Source organism: Melopsittacus undulatus, chromosome 15 (genome assembly GCF_012275295.1).
Source record: "Melopsittacus undulatus isolate bMelUnd1 chromosome 15, bMelUnd1.mat.Z, whole genome shotgun sequence".
Lineage (NCBI taxonomy): Eukaryota > Metazoa > Chordata > Aves > Psittaciformes > Psittaculidae > Melopsittacus > Melopsittacus undulatus.
The window spans coordinates 2,737,704-2,756,512 of NC_047541.1; the positions used below are offsets into that span (position 1 = coordinate 2,737,704).

Consider the following 18,809-nt stretch of genomic DNA (forward strand, 5'->3'; position numbering starts at 1 on the left):
CTTGGTGGAGCCAGCTCTGCATCCCAGCAGGAATGCTGCTGAGTGTCTTTCCGTCTCTGTTGTCCAAGATGAGATGCTGAGTGGAATGATCCCATGGTCCTTTGACACCAGGATGGTGGGTTCCCATCCTTGCCCTTAGCTTTCAGATTCAAATTCTCCAGCTCCTATAAATCCTGAACTATTTTTTCCTGGTGTTCCCAGCTGGCTGAAACAAGCAGCGACAGCTTAATGACTCCTTTGCTGGCTTCCGTGGAATAGGAATGAGGAAGAGAGAGGGGAGATCCATCCCATCAACTGATTTACAAGGTAAGAAATTCCCATAAATCATTGCTCTGGCATCTCCAAAGGATCGGGGGAATGCTCAGAGTTCCTCTGGTTGTCCCAGCAACAGGATTCCAAGGACCAACCCAGAGGAGGTCAATGTCTTTCAGAGGTTGCTTTCAAGTAAGAGGCACAAATGTTGCTGTTATCCAGAAATGTTTCCTGGGTGGGATTTGTTTTGAGGAGGATGAGCTGGAAAAAGGGATTTAGAAATGTGGGAACCTCAAGAGGGAAAATTAAGTTGGTTTGAGTTCCTGGCCTTAAATTTAAGCTTATTTTTCCACCTCTCCCATCACATCCCTGACCTTACAGACATCCCTTAGGTATCATTTATATGTCTTGCTGTAACTCTTTGGAGCTGATTTTTACCATCCCAAAAGAATTCCAGGGATATTTTGAGTGTTTCCTTCTCCCATCTGATATTCCTTAGGAAATGGCCAGAAATTCTGCTTTTCTTACAAATCCCACTGCTGATGGCAGTTTTCTGGGGGGAGGAAGGGAGTGGAAAAACAGAACTGTGTCTGGGATGAACTGGAGATATCCATCCCTGTGGCTTTTGAGATAAGACGTGAGAAAATCTAGCTAAAGGACCCAGTGCCTCAGTGCTTCCCAGTGCTCCCAGTGGAAGTGACTCCAGTATTTGTGGGGGGGAAATCTCTTTGGAGGGGACAGATTCTGGCTGAGGGAGCAAATGTGTTTGGGGGCAAATGTGGTTTTTTTGGGAGCAGATGCTCTTGGGGGGGGCAGATATATTGGTGGGGGGAAATGTGTTTGATTGGTGCCCTGGGGAGGTCCCAGATGCTGGGGAGGGGATCCCAAAGGATGCCCGGGGTGGGTAAATGGTTATTCCTGGGGACAAATGCGTTTGTAGGGGGCGATGTTTGGGGGTGTCTGAAGCTGGTGCTAAGCGGAGCCTGCCAGCAGGGGGAGCCAGCGGCGTGTCCGGCGGAGGGGGCGTGGCTTCATACAGGGGGGCGTGGCTTCGTGGGGGCGTGTCCATGCGGGTCCGGGGGGGGGGCGGTGCGGGGCGTGCCGGCGGCGGCGCGGCGGGGCCGGCGGGCGGGCGGCGATCGCGCTGTCAGGGCCGGTGCCGGTGCCGGTGTGATGAAGATTGGCGGGCAGGTAGGGGCTGCCCGGGCTGTCAGTCAGCGCCGGCCGCCGCGCGGGGGGGGGCGGAGCCGAGCCCAGCGGACAAAGCGGACCGGGCGGCGGGGCACGTGCGGCGGCGGGGGGACCCCCCCCCCATCCCCATTCCCTATTCCCCCTTTCCCATTCCCCTTTTCCTTTTCCCATTCCCCTTTTCCCTTTCCTATTCCCCCTTTTCCTTTCCTCTCCCCCCCCCGTTTCCATCCCCTCCGCTGCGGGAAGTAACTTGCTGTTCCGCACTGCCTCCCCTCCCGGTGCGGTAGCGCGGGCCTCGCTTGCAGCGTGTGCGTGTCCCCGGTGTCCGGTTCCCCCCTCTCCCCCCCCCACCCCGGGCTGACCTCCAGCCCAATGCGGTTTGCGGTGCGCTCCGGTACCCCCCCCCCCCCCCCCTCCGGGTGCGGTGGTTTCGGGGCGCTGCGGTGATCCCGTTCCCCGCTCCAACCGGCGGCGGTGGCCCCGGGAGGCTGCAGTGACCCCGGGGGTTCAGCACCCCCCGGCCGGGTGCGATGCTCTCGGGCTGCCCGTGACCCCCCAGCCGGGTACAGCCCCAACCCCCCCGGCCGGTTACAACACCCTCTGCAGACCCCCGACCGGTTGTAATCCCCCCCGAGGGATCTCTGCCCCCCAGGCTACTTGCAGACTTGCTGCAGATCCCTGACCGGTTGTAATAACCCCCCCTCTTCGGGCGGTTGTAACCCCTCCAACCGGTTACAAACCCTCTGCAGACCCCCCGACCGGGTGTAATACCCCCCGACGGGTTCTCACCCCCCCCAACCTATAGCAATGCCTCCGAGGGGTTATAAACCCCCCAACCGGTTGCAGTTCCACCCGCCCGGGGGTGTTTCAACCCCCTCGGGCTCATTTCATATCGCAGCTGGAAAGTTGCCCCCCCACCTCCCAGTGCCAGCGGGGCTGGGGCAGGGGGTGCTGCTTTGTCCCCAGCTTTGCACTCCTTTACCTTGGGGTGCCCCCCACCAGCACCCACAGGGCACCCATTCGGGTGGTGGGGGCTCTCACGGCTTCATATGGGCTTGATGCCAGCACTAGAATGTGGCCCTCGCACCACTGCTCGTGGGGTCACCCCATTCCACTGGTGCACCCCATCCCCTTGGGACAGCTCCATGGGACCCCCCTGGCACATCCCTCCCATGCACACAGGGATTGACGATCACTAACCCCCCCCGTTAGCAGTTGGCAGTGATTTGGGGGGGTCCTTACCCACCTTTATGGATCAGAATTCCCATTTTCCATTCATTTCTGCATTATTTTAGCCCATTTACACTCGCAGGAGGGTGGCTCCGCCGGCGGCATCGCGCAGCTCGGGAAGTTTCGCCATGGGATCCATTGCCCCCCCTTTCCCTCTTCATCCCGGTCCTCGCCTGGGCGTCGAAGCGCACTTTGGGCTCCGGCTCTTTGTTTGGGCTCTTCCCGGTTTTCCTTGCTCCATAAGGATCCTTTTTTCCCCACTATCTCGGTAACGGGAAACCCTAAACCCAGCAGGATATTTTCAAACTCCCAGCCGGGGAGATTAGATTAAGGGAAAAGGGGGGGGATGGATTATTTTTGGCCGGGATGCGGGGGCAGCTGTCTGTCGACGAGAGGCAGAAAATAGGGAAACGGCTTCATTTCACTTAATTCTCCTTTTTTAGACTTATTTTACCTAAAAGGTTTTGGGGGACAAAAACTGGCTCCAGTGGAACTTATTGGGTGTTGTGGCTCTAAAAGTGCTGACTCGGTGCATTTGGCATCTTCCCATCGTGGGGAAAAGGGGGTGTAATAAAACCATCCCCAAACTTTTGGGGTGTGATGTGTTGGGGGCTGGTTTCAGAGAGGGGGATTTGGGTGCGTTTACTGGATTTTGGGTTGAAAAAGAACACTTATTTCTGGGGTTTAAGCCATCCAGACAGATGATGGGATCGGGATTCCCTCCTATTTCCCTTTTTCCCTCCCTCCTCTTTTATGGAGCTCCCTGTGCTGAGATTCCTTCATTAGGGGCAAAAGTTAATTGCTCGGGGCTAATTATGGGAGAGGTTAATAGGGGTGCTGGTGGCAGTGGGAAGGGGTTGTTGTGTTCCCAGCACCCCCAAATCCTCGTCTTTAAGGCAGTTTGTAGCCCTGGCACCCCCAAACCAGCATCAGGGCGACCACAACCCCCTTAGTTTTGATGTTATATATATAAAACATTCTGTGTCTATAATATACATAATACATAACACGAAACACCCTTTGATAGCATGGGGTGGGAGGGAAAAAGGGGAGGAAACTGATACTCAACTTGCAGGAACATTTCTCCTTTTCCCTCCATCATTTTGGGAAGGGAAATTCCTTGGGTTTTTTTTTGGAGGAAATCTCATTTTTTAAAGGAAATCTCCCTCTTTTTTAAGAAAATCTCTTTTTGTTTTTAGGAAATGTCTTTTTTTTAAGGAAACTTCTTTCGTATTAAGGATTTTTTAAAAGGAAATAATATTCTCTAACAGAAATTTTACTTTAAAGGAAATGAATATTTTTAAGCAAATCTTTTTCTTAAGAATGGGGTTTATTTCAAGAAATTTCTCTTTTTAAAATAAAACAATTTCTTAAAAGGAAATTACCTTTTTCTTAGGAAAAAATATATTTTTTTAAGGAAAACTCTTTTATTTCAAGGAAATCACCTTTTTTTTCCAAGGAAAGGAAATCTCCTGTTTTTAAAGTAAGCCCAGAAAGCTGTGTTGGAAGGAGAGGATTTCATCCCACCGGAGCATCAGGGAATAACCTTTATTCCCAGCTCAGGCATAAAACATCTCCCTGATATGGGGCAGCTCTGGATTTTGGGAGATTTTGTCTTTTCCACTGAACTTTGGAATTACTTCATGGTTATTTCAAGCTGACAGCATCTGTTTGTCTCCAAGTGATCACGAGGATATTTTCCCCCCAAGAGACTTAAATAGTTGTGTGGTCCCACTGGGAAGAGCATCCTTCACCCATCCATGCTTATCCCTAAGGATGCAGGGTCTGGACAATGCCTCCAGGTACCATCCGCATCCCAGTTCTACTGTGCTGTTGGGTTTGAGGTGTGATGGATACACAGGGATATTTCCTGAGGGCATAGAGGAAAATAACGTGGGATGCTGGGCAGAAATCCCAAATTTTGATAGCAAGAGGAAACTTTTGGCACAATTAGGGATAAATTAAGGGAGATTTGACATTCCTGACCCTGGTGGGAAAGCCAGACTGAACATCAATACCTTTTTTGTTTTAGGGTATCCCGCATACATCTCAGCATCCCATCCCCAGTTATCCTTCATCCTTATTGTGGAAAGCTGCTTTATTGGTGTGTTAGAAGGATAATTTGCTGGATCCAGACAATTCCCAGTGGAATTCCATCTCCCCCACACTGCCAAATAACTTTATTCCCAAATAATTTTTGCCATCACCAAAGAGGGATGTTAACAAATGCCTCAAATTAGGAATAAAATGAATGATTTCCTGGTGTTTTTAGTTGCATCATTATGATGTCGGCTCAAAACAATGATCTGGAGGGATGGGAATTAATCCTTGATTAAATTTAGCCCCAGTTTTGTCCCCACCTCCAGCTTTGCAAGGGCTGATGGGACGCTCCAGGTAATCCCTATGGGAAAACCAACCCCTCTGGAGAGGGATGGAGCCGTGATCCAGGCGGGATGAGGTCGCCTGTGCCCAGCTGTGATTTGCAGCTGTATAAATAAGATGAGAATTTGGCCTCGGCTCTTCTCCCCTCCCCAGTTTGATCTTATTTCTTTGGTATTCCCTATTCCAAACGGGAAAACAACCCCTTTTTATTACATACATCGATTTTAATTGGTGTTTATTAAGTATTTGTGAGCTTCTGGTGGCTGATTTTGGGTTTTCCTTCTTGCTTAAGAGGCCAAGAGAGCTTTTTTGGTCAGTTGGTGCTGCTTGAGCGGGATGCTCCATGTGGATAATGGAATGCAGATGTTCTGAGGGACTGATGCTGGAGGAGCAAGGGGTCAGATGGGGAAGGAGGGCTTGGGAAGAGGATGAGGCTTATCCGTAACTCCAGTTTAGGGGCTGTTTCCACTAGAAATAATATTCCATGGCCATCAAAGTTTTATTAATTTAATTTTTAATTATTTTAAAATTTATTATTAATGTTAGCCTTTATTTTCCACTGATTTTATTTTAAATCTAATTTGAATTTCATTTTGACTTTGATTTTATTTTTTTATTCTATTTTATATGATTTTAAATTGTCTTTTTAATTTTATTGCGATTATACCAAGCTTTGCTTTTCCTTTCCATCCTTTAACTATCATCCAGCATCCTATCCCACACCAGGCATAATCCAGGTCGGAAAATCCCAACCCTATTTAGGCAGCCCCACCAAAAGTCCATCAAATTTCAAGTTTAGGGATGCAGAACCCCAAAAATACAGGTTATTTCAGTGCAGGTGGAGGAGAGTTTCACAAGCTGCCGTGAAATCCTACTGGATAGATGAGGAAAACCAAGCTCCAGTAATGTTCTCCATGGTACTTTCAACTTTAATAAGGTGTTGGGAAAACGATGGAATAAGTTCTAACCAAAACCACATTTTTGGGGCTGGCTTCTCCCTCTCCCTGCCTGTGCCGCCTGGATTTTCCCATCAATAAATCCCATAAAGCCAGTTAAAATAATCCTAATTTTGGGCTGCTTCAAGAGGCTCCTGTTTAACTTCACCCGAATGTTTGATTTTGTCAAGGATGTGGTTGCAAATGGGATTTGGAGCCTGAAAATCCCGTTGTCCTCTATAAGGAAGCCTGACTGTGCCAGTGGTGGTGGGACCTCGGAGGTGCTCAGCTTGAGCTTTGGACTTGCTTTAGAGCTTGAATCCCCTCCTGGAATTTTCTTTTGATAGGAAAAGCTGCATTTTTTCCCCCCTTTTCCCACCATTTTCCTTCCCTCTTCCCCTTTTTTCTCCTGTTTTCCAACCTTTTTTCCTTTCTCCCTTTTCTCCCTTTCCATTTCCCCCCTTTTCCATTGTTTCCTTTTTCCTCTGTTTTACTTTTTCCCCTTCTCTCATTTATTCCTGTTTTATCCTTTCCCCTTTTTTCAATTCTTTTCTTTCTTTCTCCCTTTTTTGCCTTTTTCTGTTTTTCCTTTTCACCTTTTTCCCTTTTCCCCATCTCTCTTTTTCTCTCCTCCTCTTCCTCCTTTTCCTCCTCCTCTTCCCTTCCCTTTTTATTCCTTCCCTCTTTCCTCCTTCCTCCTCCTTTTTCCCTTTCCTTTTCCCTTCTTTTTCTTTCCCTTTTCCCTATTTTCTTCCCCTCTTCCCTTTCCCTCCCTTTCCCCTTCCTTTCCCCCTTTCTTTCCCTTGTCGTTTCTCTCCTCCTTCTCCCTTTATTTTGTTTTTAGTTTTCTTTATCCCTTTTCCCTCTTTTTCCCTCTTTTCCCCTTTTTCCCTCTTTTCCCTCTTTCTGGCAGCCAGCTCTGGTGACACCAGCACATCCCCAGAGATGGCTGCTCCATGTCACCGGCAGCATCACCGATGCTCCCCCTCTCCTATGGTGCCCAAATCCCACTGCAAATGAGAGCAAGCCCAAACTTTTCCAACTAATCCAGACAAAAAGGAGGATATTTAATTCCAGTGGCTTCATTTCCCATTATCTGATCAGCAGAGTTATTCCTTGGATTATTTGGCAGGGGTGGGATGAGTCTTTCCCAGATGGATCACTCCTAGGTATGTGGGAAGCGCTTTATGGCTTTATAAAGCTCTTCCAATGTTTTCTTAAACACTACTTGAAGCTTCCAAGGCAAGTTTTAGAGCAGCAATTCCAAGCTCCCTTATCCCTGAGCAAATTCCCACCGTGATGGTGGATGTAAACTACTTCAGACATCCATAATGCTCCGGAGCAATAAATTTAAAAGGGAATTCATTGTTCCGAGCTCATTTCTCCATCCGAATCCCATTGCCTGTTGCCAGTGGTGATGCTGGGAACAGCCGGGATGCACTTTGGAGAGCTTGGTGCCTATCCCAGATAAAAAGCCTTTTGCCTGCTTCATTTTCAGGTATTTTGCTGTATTTTCCCTATTTTTTACCTCATTTTCTACCATCTTTCCACTGCCTCTTTCCAAAGGGAAGATGCCTGGTGAATGGGGTCAATGAGTTGAACTCTCTCCAGATCATATATTTTATTAGCCCCTTGATCAGTTAATAATAAACTGTTAATAATCATTATAATGAAATAATAACATAATAATTATTAATATTAATTCTATTTAAATAAGCATTTATAAGAGATGGCAGATGGGGGGATCCCTTCCAGAGGCATTCTGCATCCCATGCTCTCCATACCATCCTCCCTGACCTTGCCCCTTCTAATGAATCACCCAACTGAGATAAAATCACTAAAAACCACCCCAAAAGCCATATTCTGAGTCCCTCATCTTCACTGGAGGACTTAAAAAAGAGTAAAAAATTAAGTTTTTATGATTATTTATTAGCTCAAGCTGAAGAAAAATCCCATTTATGGGATCCCATTTATGCCCGGAAAGGTCTTTTAATGCCTTTACTTGCAGGGATTGGTTTCTTTATATCTCATTGCCAGATCTAACAGCTCTTATCTCTTGGCAATTAATTAATTGCCATTAAAACAATGAAATGGGGCATTTTGTCAGCAAATTGGGTGCTGTGTCAGTGTGATGGCAAAGAAGAACCTTAATAATAATTAATAATTCAATGGTGAATAATTATTAATAGCTAAATAAAATAACAATACAAAAGGAATAATAAATGACATTGATGGTTTATGAACTTAAAAGGGTCCAGTATATAATAAGATGAGGAAAACAAACCAGAGTCTTCCCTGAATTTAAGCAGGCTCAAAGTTTAGTCCCAGCTTAATTCCCAGGGTTAGGCTGGAGCATGTCTCTCCCTGGATGGGTTTTAAAGCTGATGGTGAATATCAGGGTGAGGAACCTGCTTTATTTGCACAATTAAAGGAAAAAGCTTTTTATTTCACTATTCCAGGAGCTGCATAACTTCCCTCCTTATCCATTGCTTTTCCTGGGACAGGGATTAGGGAATTCTTGGATCTTCTCCCCTTTGTTAGTGGAGCCCTGCTCGCTCCCTGGGGGATGCTTGGCTGAATGAAACTTGTCCCAGGGATCCTGGCACAGTTTTAGGGATGCTCGTGCAGTTTGGGCATTGGTGGTGCAATTTTTAGGGATGCTGGTGCAATTTTAGGGATGCTGGTACAACTTCAGTGGTGCTCATCCACTTAACAGGGATGCTCATGCAGTTTCGGTGTGCTGGTCCAAGTTTTGAGATGCTGGTGCCATGTGGAGGATGATCATGCAATGTTATGGATGCAGTTTTAGGGATGCTGGTGCACTTTTAGTGACGTTAATCCACTTTTAAGGATGCTCGTCCTATTTGAGGGATGCTGGGGCAGTTTTAGGGATGCTCATCCATTTTTAGGGATGCTCCTCCAGCTTTTGGATGTGTTTGATCCCAGACCAGCCCCTTCATGGGTGTGTTCCCCATTCCCACTCTTTTCCTTCATACAGACCTGATCCCCTTCATCCCTTTGTTGCACAGGTCACTTTTATTGATGCTCTTTTAGCATTTCCATGTTTTCTCTTTATCCTGGGAGCCACCCCTTTCTGTCGGGAAGCTTTTCCCTCTATGTAACGTAACCTTTCCCATTTAATCCCACTAAATCATTACCCCTTACCTTGCATCTTTAATAACAGAGCACCTGGAAAGTGGCAAGGTTATCTCAAGGTACAGACATCAGATAGGGTTATTTTCCCCTGCAACTATTTGTGTTGGGATTTGGCTCAACGGGGGGAAAGCAGAGAAATTCCCAGTGCTGTTATCCCTGTGGGATCTTTTTCACCCTGAATTAATTGTGCTCAGAGATGGGTTCAGTGCCTAAGTGCTGGTGCACTTCTGTGATGAGTTGAGGGTTTAGGGGTTCAGCTCCCTCCCACCTGCCTATTCTTCAGTCGCCAGGTCATGATGGAGCTGCACCAAAAGTAGCAGAAATGGGCCCAAATTGGCATCCTGGCCTCCAGTTTGGGCACACTGAGCCTAAATCTGGGAATGATGGGGCTGGGAATAGCCCCCTAGGTGGGCTTGGCAAAAACCCTTAGCAACATCCCCTTTAGCAAACCCCCCTTACCAAAACCCTCTTAGTAAAAGCCCTTTAGCAAACCCCCCTTAACAAAACCCCTTTAGCAAAACCCCTTCAGGAACCCCCCCCCCTTAGCAAAACCTCCTTAGCAAAACCCCTTTAGCAAAACCCTATTACCCAACCTGACCAGCCCAGTTCCTGGCTCACCCTATCCACCCCACATTCCCCTATGGCTAAAATAAGCCCCCTAGGGCTCTTTTCCCACCCGATGTCATCGCTGCCATGCTGTGTGTGTGTATGGAGCACCACTGGCCCTGCTCCAGCACCCGGCCGGGACACACAGCACCCTTCAGCCAACCAGACAGAATCCAACCCTTTGTTTCCTGTTCGCCGGCTCGAATTCGGGAGGCTGGAGCCCTCAACAAGCTCCTCTTTGTGCTAATTTAATTAATTGCTGGGGCTGAGGGCAGTGGGGATGAGACACGCTGGCTATAAATACCTGCTTTGGGAAGGGGTGCGTGCATGGTGTCGGTTAGCCCGGTGGGGATTGAACCTCAATCTAATTCAGTTCAGTTTAATTTGAATCGCCTTATCATAAGAAGAACCCTATTGATGGATTGATTTGGAATAGAAAACTGTGGGTTGATTGATTTATAATAGGAAAGTATCGATTGATTTATAATAGGACATTATCAAGCAGGAGAATGCTGCAAGTGGGGGCATGCGTCGGCTTCCCCATCACGGGAGGAAAATCACCCTCTGCAAGCTGATGATACTCAACTAATGCAAATAACTTTTCCAGTGTGAGTTAAGCATCCCAGTGTGCCTTATGGCATTGATTCCAGGGATAACCAGTGCTTGGAACCACGTGCCAGCACGCTTCCCATCAGTGTTTTAGTGTGCGAGCTTCATGGGTGTTCTGATTCCTGGATGGATCCTTGCCCTGGTGCTGGTTTTTTGAGTTACATCATGAATCCCAAACTTTGCATCCCATTTTGCAAGAGAGGAAAGTAAGGAACGTGGAGGTGAGTTCCCTAAAGATACAGGAATAGGGTCAAAAATAATGTTGTGACTTGCTGCGAGTGTGTTTTAGCTGCACAAAGTGGTGTTTGTCTTCCCTGAGAGATGGAAGTCATTTTTCCAGCTGATAAATGATAGTTTTCAGTCGAGAGATTGGACTATGTTAGGAAAATTCTTTGAATTTTTGATATATGTAACATGAATTTGTTTCTATTTATTTCTGTAGCAGTAATAAACTGCAAGAGGAAATAATCCTAAATCAGAGAATTTCAGCCCCAAAAAGCAAAAATCCGTGTTGGGCTCATTGCAAGTGGTAATAAGAGAAAAAAAATCATTGAAGAATAATTTCTCCCAATGTTTTTTCTGTTTCGGCACATGGAGCATCACATCTTCACCTCCACTTTGAGTAAGAAAACTCCAAGCATGTGGCCAGTGGGGACCAATCCTGACCCATCCCTGGCAGTGCTCAAGGCCAGGATGAATGGGGCTTGGAGCAGCCTGCTCTAGTGGAAGGTGTCCATGCCTATGGCAGGGGTTGGAGCTGGATGAGCTTTAAGGTCCCTTCCAATCCAAACCATTCCATGATCCATACAGCACATGGTCCCTGCCTCCTGGAACTTGTAATCGAAGTTAATATCAATTATTTGGGTGCCTGTGTTATTATATTTGACATCCATATTTGTACTCCCTTTAAGACTTGGAGCAGTTGCCTGTTTATTTTAGAGATGCTGGTTCGATGTTACATGAAACCGAGAGAGCTGGTTGGTGACATGATATCCCCATCCTAAAATAGCTGTTTATTTAGGTGAACGGCCACTCACTCCTTGTTTTGCTTTGAAAGGGGGATGAAAGCAGCTTGTGCCCATGATCCCAGCTGGGGTTTCCATATGCATAGCCTGCATTCTTGCAGGGAAAATCTTGGAATTGCGTAGTTCATGCTTGGTGCTTGTTTTCCCTGCTGTGCACATGGATCTGGAGCATCCTGAGCATCCTTGGTCCAGCTTGGGAAGTTCCATCATTTTCATCTTCCAGCTCCGAGTGGCTCCTCAGCAGGGGCATTTTTAAACAGCTATCCCCCCACTTGGCATTTTTAAGGGAAGAAAAGGGATTTTCCCATAGGAAAAAGCTCTATAGCCTACATGGAGTTGACATCATTGGAGGGGAGACATCCTGTAGCCAGAGATGGGTATCGCAGCCTGGTTTTGGGATGCTGTCAGAGAGGAGCTCTTGCATTACCACTGTGATTTGGGGCATTAATAAACCCCACTGGTTCTCTGCTGGTTTTTGGCTCCGGGGTGGTGTAGCTTAATTGGAAAATGTGTATATTCCCATCACATCCCATTTGGGATGCACCTTCTCTTCATTCCTCTATTCATACACTTGCCTTTTATCTCAGGGTGCGTGAAAATCCTGAGGTTCCATTTTTTTCTGGCATAAAGCAGGGTTGTTTGGGAGATGCTGAAGATAGGAATAGGGAATGCTGTGTGGTGTGGTTGTGGTGCTGCCGGTGTGCTGGGGATGCTGTGTTAGGGCTTTGGGTGGGTTTTTCCGCCCTCATTTGGTGTAGGGGGAAAAGAAATGGGTAAAAATGAGAGAAAAAAAGAGTATGAAAAGAGGGAAAATTGGGAAAGGAAAAGGAGTAAGAAAAGGATTAAAATAAAGGGAAATAAAAAGAGAACACTCCCCAGCTTCAGGCACAGCCCCAGCGAGGTGTTTTCCAACAGCATTCCCCCCCAGCCATCTCCAAGCCGCACTTCTAGTGGCTGGACCAGCAGAAATGTGCCCAGCTCCTGCAGGAGCTCCTCCCTTCTCCTGCTTCCCCCCCCTCATTCCTGGATGGTGCAGGAGGCTCTTGCTTCTCTCTGCTCACCTCCTGGAATATTCCTGCTCTAGAGGGCAGCAGGGGCTCTGTGCCCCTGTATAGAGCAAACCCCCCTTGGTATTCCATTATTCTATTAGAGTTCCAAAGCTGGTATTAAGTGGACATGATTTCTTCCCATGGACCATTAAGTTTGGTTTATTACTGGCCTGATGGCCATTACCCTTCTCCTCCCCCCCCTCCAGCTCCTTCCCCCATTAGCTTTGTACAATTAGCAAAAGATGAGCTGCTAACATGGCACGGGAGCTGCTGGTGGGATGGGGATGCTCCCATGCCAGCCAGGCATTCCCAGAGCTGCCTTGGGTCCTCCCACAAAGATATGTAGTACATGGTCCTTTCAGGACCTGCTGCTCGTGACCCACATTAGCAAAGATTCTTTGGGCTGGTTTGGGTCAGGTCCTGTCTCTGCTTCCTCCTGGCTTCCCCTCCTCCCTGGCAGAGCATAAGACTCAGAAAGTCCTTGGTCAGACATTACTGAGCACCAACTAAAAACATCGGTGTTATCAGCGCTGTTCCCAGGCTGAAAGTCAAAACCACAGCGCTGCACCAGCTACTAAGGAGAAAAATGACTGCTAGTGCTGAACCCAGGTCAGTATCCACCCCTTATTCAATTAGGTGGGAGACCCTAATTAGCAAAGTTCCATACAGGACACGCAAATGAAGCACCTCATCAGGGCACCCAAATGAGCAAAGACTATGGGGTGGTACCCAGTTAGCAAAGACCCTTGCAGGGCACCCAGACCAGCAGAGATCATTGCAGTGTCCCCAGATCACCAAAGACCTTTGCAGGGCAGCCTAATTAGCAACACCCTGAATGTGGCACCTAAATTGGGTGGTACCCAGTGGTGCTCACGGTCAGCAAAGCTCCTTGCAGGGCACCCAAAATTAGCATCATCCCCATGGGGCACCCAAATTCCAGATCCTAACAGCTGCAATCTCATTTTTTAGCATGAGAATTCCCAAAAGTCATCCAAAAGGCTCCTCTCTGCAAGTGTAAAACATGCTGAGCTGGCTTATCCAAAAAGGAATTTCTTGGTGTATTTAATCCCATCCATGCCTGGTGCCCATCACTGTTTTTCATTCAAATCAGGTATTTTCCTGCAAAATTTGTTTTTCTGATGAGATTTTAACTAAATCTCCATTTTTATACATATATATAAGATAATATATAATATTGGGGAATATAGTAGGGGATTATATTGGGCAATATTATATATTGCCATATATATATAGTATTGTATATTATATTACCCATATATATGGGTATGTGGAATATAATATAAATATATTTATCTATATAATATTAGGGAATATATTGAGGGAATGTATTAGGAATAGAATATACTGGAGAATAATATAATATCCTATAATGCTCACCAATATAAAATTACCTGTATATATAGTATATATATTTTATGTCTATATATGGGATTATAATGTTTTATCTATATGTAGATATTGGAGACTGTATTGGGAATGTATATTTGAGAATATAATATATTGAGGGATATTACATATATATATTGGGGGATACTGGAGAAAAGAGAAAGATGTATCAGGGAATATATATTCTCTGATAAATATGGGAATATTATATATATGTGTATATGTATGGCAATATTATATATGTATTTCCCATATATAATGGGGAATTTGTGCTGCACTCTGGGGCTCAGCCATTCCCTATAATTTGTCTATTTGGCAATATTTTATTCCAACCTTAGGTGCAAAAAGGAAACTGTGGGATTTTCAGGAGGTAAAATCCTTCAGTCCTAAAGTGTGTGGGTGAATTGCATGGTTTTTTTCCCCAGAAATATAATGTAGGGGGGGGAAAATCCCACTCACCTTCCCCCTGGAAAAACAGGATTCTTCCTTCTTATAACTCTGGACTGGGAAAAGTCATTGGCAGCGGTTTATGGAGGATCCAATGTGTGCTGCCCCATGCAAGGGCTTGCTGGGATTTTGGCTAAAACAGGCTTAAATACACTCAAGATTAGAGGGTGCTGTGGATGAGGGTGTTTGCAAATCCTCTGCTGCACTCTAATTAATTGGGATTTAATTGGGATTTTTAATTACCGGCTGCCCCAGCCGGCATCAGGTGGGTCTTCCTTCAGCATCCATTGTCACCCAGCTCCATCCTCTCACTCGCCCTGGTAGCTGATGCATCCCTGGGTTGTTTTTATGTGAACTTCTCTTCACACCTTCACTAAAACCCCCAAATTCACCTTTTTTGGGTTTTTTTTTGGCAATATTCTATCTTTCCTCCAGATGTTGCTTAGGAAGTGATGGAAGGGAAAAAGCATTATTTTAGGGATGCTAAAAATTAGGGATGGAGGATGCTGCTGGGGCTCCAAGACTTATATGAATATGTATATATGTAACCCCACTGGGTGTTCACTGATGAGGTTTTTGCCTTTTTCCCCCAGTTTTTAAGGCATCCTAGAGCACTTCCTGGAAAAAGGAAAGCTTCTCTTGCCCTGAATTGATGCTTTTTATAGGTGGTTCCAATATACTAATAAAGCGAAAGGTTAAGAGAACAGTGGTTTTCTCTTTTCTCCTCCAGCCGATTGTTGTATCCTCTGATTTTAAATCATAGGGAATTATGAAGTACAGCAGCTTGTACTATCAGCTCTTTTAGCTTTCCCTATCGTGCCGTGCTGTCTAAAGGAATGCCGTTAGCGGTACGACACAGGAATGCCACCGCGCTCCCAGGCATCATTAGGGACCAGTGTGAACATGCCTGCAGCCTTAGGGTAAAAAAGACTTGAGTAAGAGCTGGAAATAATGCTAAAATGTCTTAAAATGACTTAAAAAATAGCATTTGCATCATGTAGTGCTGACAGCACCATGCAGCCATGCTCTCCAGCAGCTACCATCCTGATCCCCCACCTAAATTTGAGGGTTGTGGCATCTGTGTCTCCAAAATATGTGTTTTTCTCCCTGTTTTTGAGAGGTGATGAAAGTTTGCTGGCTTGCAATTTGCATGCTGCAATCAAGGTGTGCTGATGAGATGCTCAAGGGCTTTTCAGGGAGCACAGAGGAGTCTTGCCATTAAACCAACCCCCCTTCCCAAATTAATACTCTGCCATCCTCTAGCCATGACGACTGCCGGAGCGGCTTTCCCAATTAATGGCTTTGTTTAATCATACCCCCTGTCCAGAGGAATATTGTCTTTGGATAATGTCGTTTGCCTAACGAGATTTTCCCTAATTAAATCTCCTTTCGGTCCGTGTGGTTCTCCCTGCAGGATAGAGGGGGGAATGTTTGTGAGGCCATCACCACTGTCGGCTAAATAAACCTTCCCAACTTGGCTCCCAAAAAACCCCCACAGGGATTGTGGGATGCAAACATCCCCTTGGCAAATTAATTAGTTTTTGCAGCCCTAAAAAGGCTGTTTCGTTTGCTCCCCGACCCATCCAAAATATAGGGGTGTGCTTCCTGCATCCCATTTTTGCTCTGGAATGGTTGCGCATCGGGATGCTCATGCGTCAAATGAAAGGGATGTGTTTCTTGCTGGTAAAGTTCCAAATTCAGGATTTGGGCTTATCTGGGATTGATGGATTGGGGAAAAATCAGAGTGAGATTTTGAGGCTCAAAAGTAGCCCCAGATTTGTCATCAGGATCTTCGGGATGTGGCAGCAAAAGGTGAATTTACTTCTGAATTGAGTGGATTATCCTGCAGAGAACAGCAGCTGCAGGATAGCAAAATCCTGCAAAATGAGGGAATTCAGGAGATCCTGCTCAGTCTGAAGTTGTGTGTTTCTACATGGTGGTGCCTGTCTTTTCTCCCAAAAATCCCTGTTTTTTTGCCAGTCCCCATGGGAATGTCTGAGCAAATTCCCTTGGGATTAAAAAGTGGAATAGATCCCTATAAATAAGATATTCTTTAATACCTCAGATGTTATTATTTCTCAATATATCTCAGTTGATAAATTGAATTGAGCTGTATCTCAGGTCTCTCAAATATCATTATTCCATATTTCTATCACATGGGATATGATCCCTATAAAGAATTCACATGCCGGATCCTGATCCTGGAAATAAACCTCAGCCCTATCATAAAATGAGTCTAAATAATGCAAGTTGTGATGGGGAAGAGGGATGTGCCATCGGCTTGTGGATGTTGTGGTGTGAATGGCGAAGATTTGGGGTATTTTTAAAGCTTTTTAAGTGTCTTTGGGGGCTGAACTGAGGAGTTTGACTTCAAATATATCTATTTTCTATAAAACAGAGGCTGAAGCACAGGTTTTGTATATAAAATACACGTATTTTATATAAAATAGGGGCTGACCCATGGGTTTTTGCATAAAATACATGATATATGTAGTATAGAATATAGAATACAAAATATGCAATATAAAATATACAATATACAATAAGTAATTGTAGGTAGGGGGATTGAAACTAGACAATTTTTAAGGTCTCTTTCAACCCAAACCGTTCTATGATTAACATGTAATACATAAGATGTCATATACCATATGATGTATACATGAAATACAATGTAAAATAGATAATAGATAATATAGCTAACAGATGATATTTATTATATAGATACAGTATAGATAGTGAATAATAGATAATAATATATAATTGCACTTGTGCCCTTATATATTTTAATATATATTTGCACTGTGTATATACAAATACATAATATATATACAGTGTATAAAATATATAATACATATATAATTATATAGATTATCTAATTACTTATCTATTTGTAGACTATGAATATAACTTATAGCTTTCCTCCTTCCTATCGAAAGTGGCTTTTGATTTTATCCCTCCCCCAGAAGAAAAAAGGACAATTTCCCTGAAAATTAACTTTCTGCACCTTTCCCACAGGTTTTCCTTTTGGTGTCGCTTCTGGCTGCAGTTACATGCTTGGAGTGTCTGCCCTGTGTGCTTCCTGCATGCCATGCTCACTCCTGTGCAGTGTCGTGCACTCTCCCATCTCCCATGCGCACTCCATGGATGCTTCCTCCGTGTTCCCAGGCATGTTCTTTGGCATCTTCCTTGCGTGTCCTCCATGCACACTTACAGTTCCCATTTGCAGTCCTGTGCATGCACACTCCTTTTCCTGCTCCCATACCTATTTCCAGCTCCCATGCACACTTGCACACCTCGACTTCCCCTTCATTCTGCTATGCACATCCCCATGCACTATCCCTTGCACATTCTGCTCACCCTCCCATCAAGCACCACCACTGCTTCCATCTTTCCCCCAAAATAGCCCATTTTTCCCCCAATTTGCTTGAGCTTTGCCCAAAATCTTCCCAGCAGGACTCTGCCCACTGGTATCCCAGCATGCTAGCGGAGGCATTTTGCAGCTCCTGAGTATTTGTGCATGCAGCTTTGCAGGATATAATAGTATTCAATACGATTTAATGCTATTTAATGCTATTTAAGGTGATTTAGTATTATTTAATACTATTTAGAAGTTCACATCGTGGCGTGAGCATCACCTGCAGCTTGCAGAAGGCAGTAAGGCTAGAAAAGTTTCTGGGGGAATTGTGATAACCCCTTTGAGAAGGAAATAATTGGTGACTGAGGAAAACTATGGAATATTAAGATAAAAAACATATATAAATGACAGAAAATGGATATATTAACGAAACATTAACTCTCCACATGGGTTGACTTCCATGGGAGCTGGGGGGGGAGGTTGGCACAGCTAAAAGATCCCATCATAAGGAAAAGAAAAGAGAATAAAAATGCTTTATTCCCAATCCCATTCTGTGATAATGATCCTCACAGAGCTCAGAAGAGGCACAGGAAAAACATGTGTGTGGTTCTTAAATGAAAGTTGCCTTCTCTCCAGAGGGCTGGGGCTGAGATTTGGTGTATTTTACTCATCTTGGGGGTATTTTGTTACTTATTTGGCATATTTTATTATTTTAGGGGATATTTTGTTATTTATTTGTGGTATTTTATTATTTTTGGGAGTATCTTGTTATTATTTACTGTGTTTTATTGGTTTTGGGGCATATCTTGTTATTTATTTGGGGTATTTTATTATTTTCGGGGGTATTTTATGATCTATGTGGGGTATTTTTTAACTTGGGGAGTGTTTGGTTATTTTGGGGGAATTTTATTATTTATTGAGTGGATTTTATTCTTTTGAGGGTTTTTTACTCTCTATTTAGGGTATTTTATTATTTGGAGGGTGTATTTTAATATCTGGGGGACATATTTTATATTGGGACTGTCCTGGTCAGGGCTTGGGATGCTTCCAGCATCGTTGGCTTATCCCACTGTGTGGGATTACACAGACTCCAAGTAGGAAAGAAATGATAAGAAATATAATCCCCTACATGATATTTCTCCTATATTTGGGAAAATGCTGTCAC

At 45.0% G+C, this 18,809-nt stretch overlaps 1 protein-coding gene across 1 annotated transcript in view; it reads left to right on the forward strand.

The window, feature by feature from the left end:
• Positions 1 to 1,377: 1,377 nt before the first annotated feature.
• Positions 1,378 to 18,809, forward strand: part of PKNOX2 (PBX/knotted 1 homeobox 2) — a 75,134-nt gene continuing 57,702 nt past the window's right edge. Inside the window, exon 1 of the mRNA XM_034069628.1 lies at positions 1,378 to 1,443. The gene's annotated coding sequence lies outside the window, so the exon portion shown is untranslated. The remainder of the gene's footprint in view (positions 1,444 to 18,809) is intronic.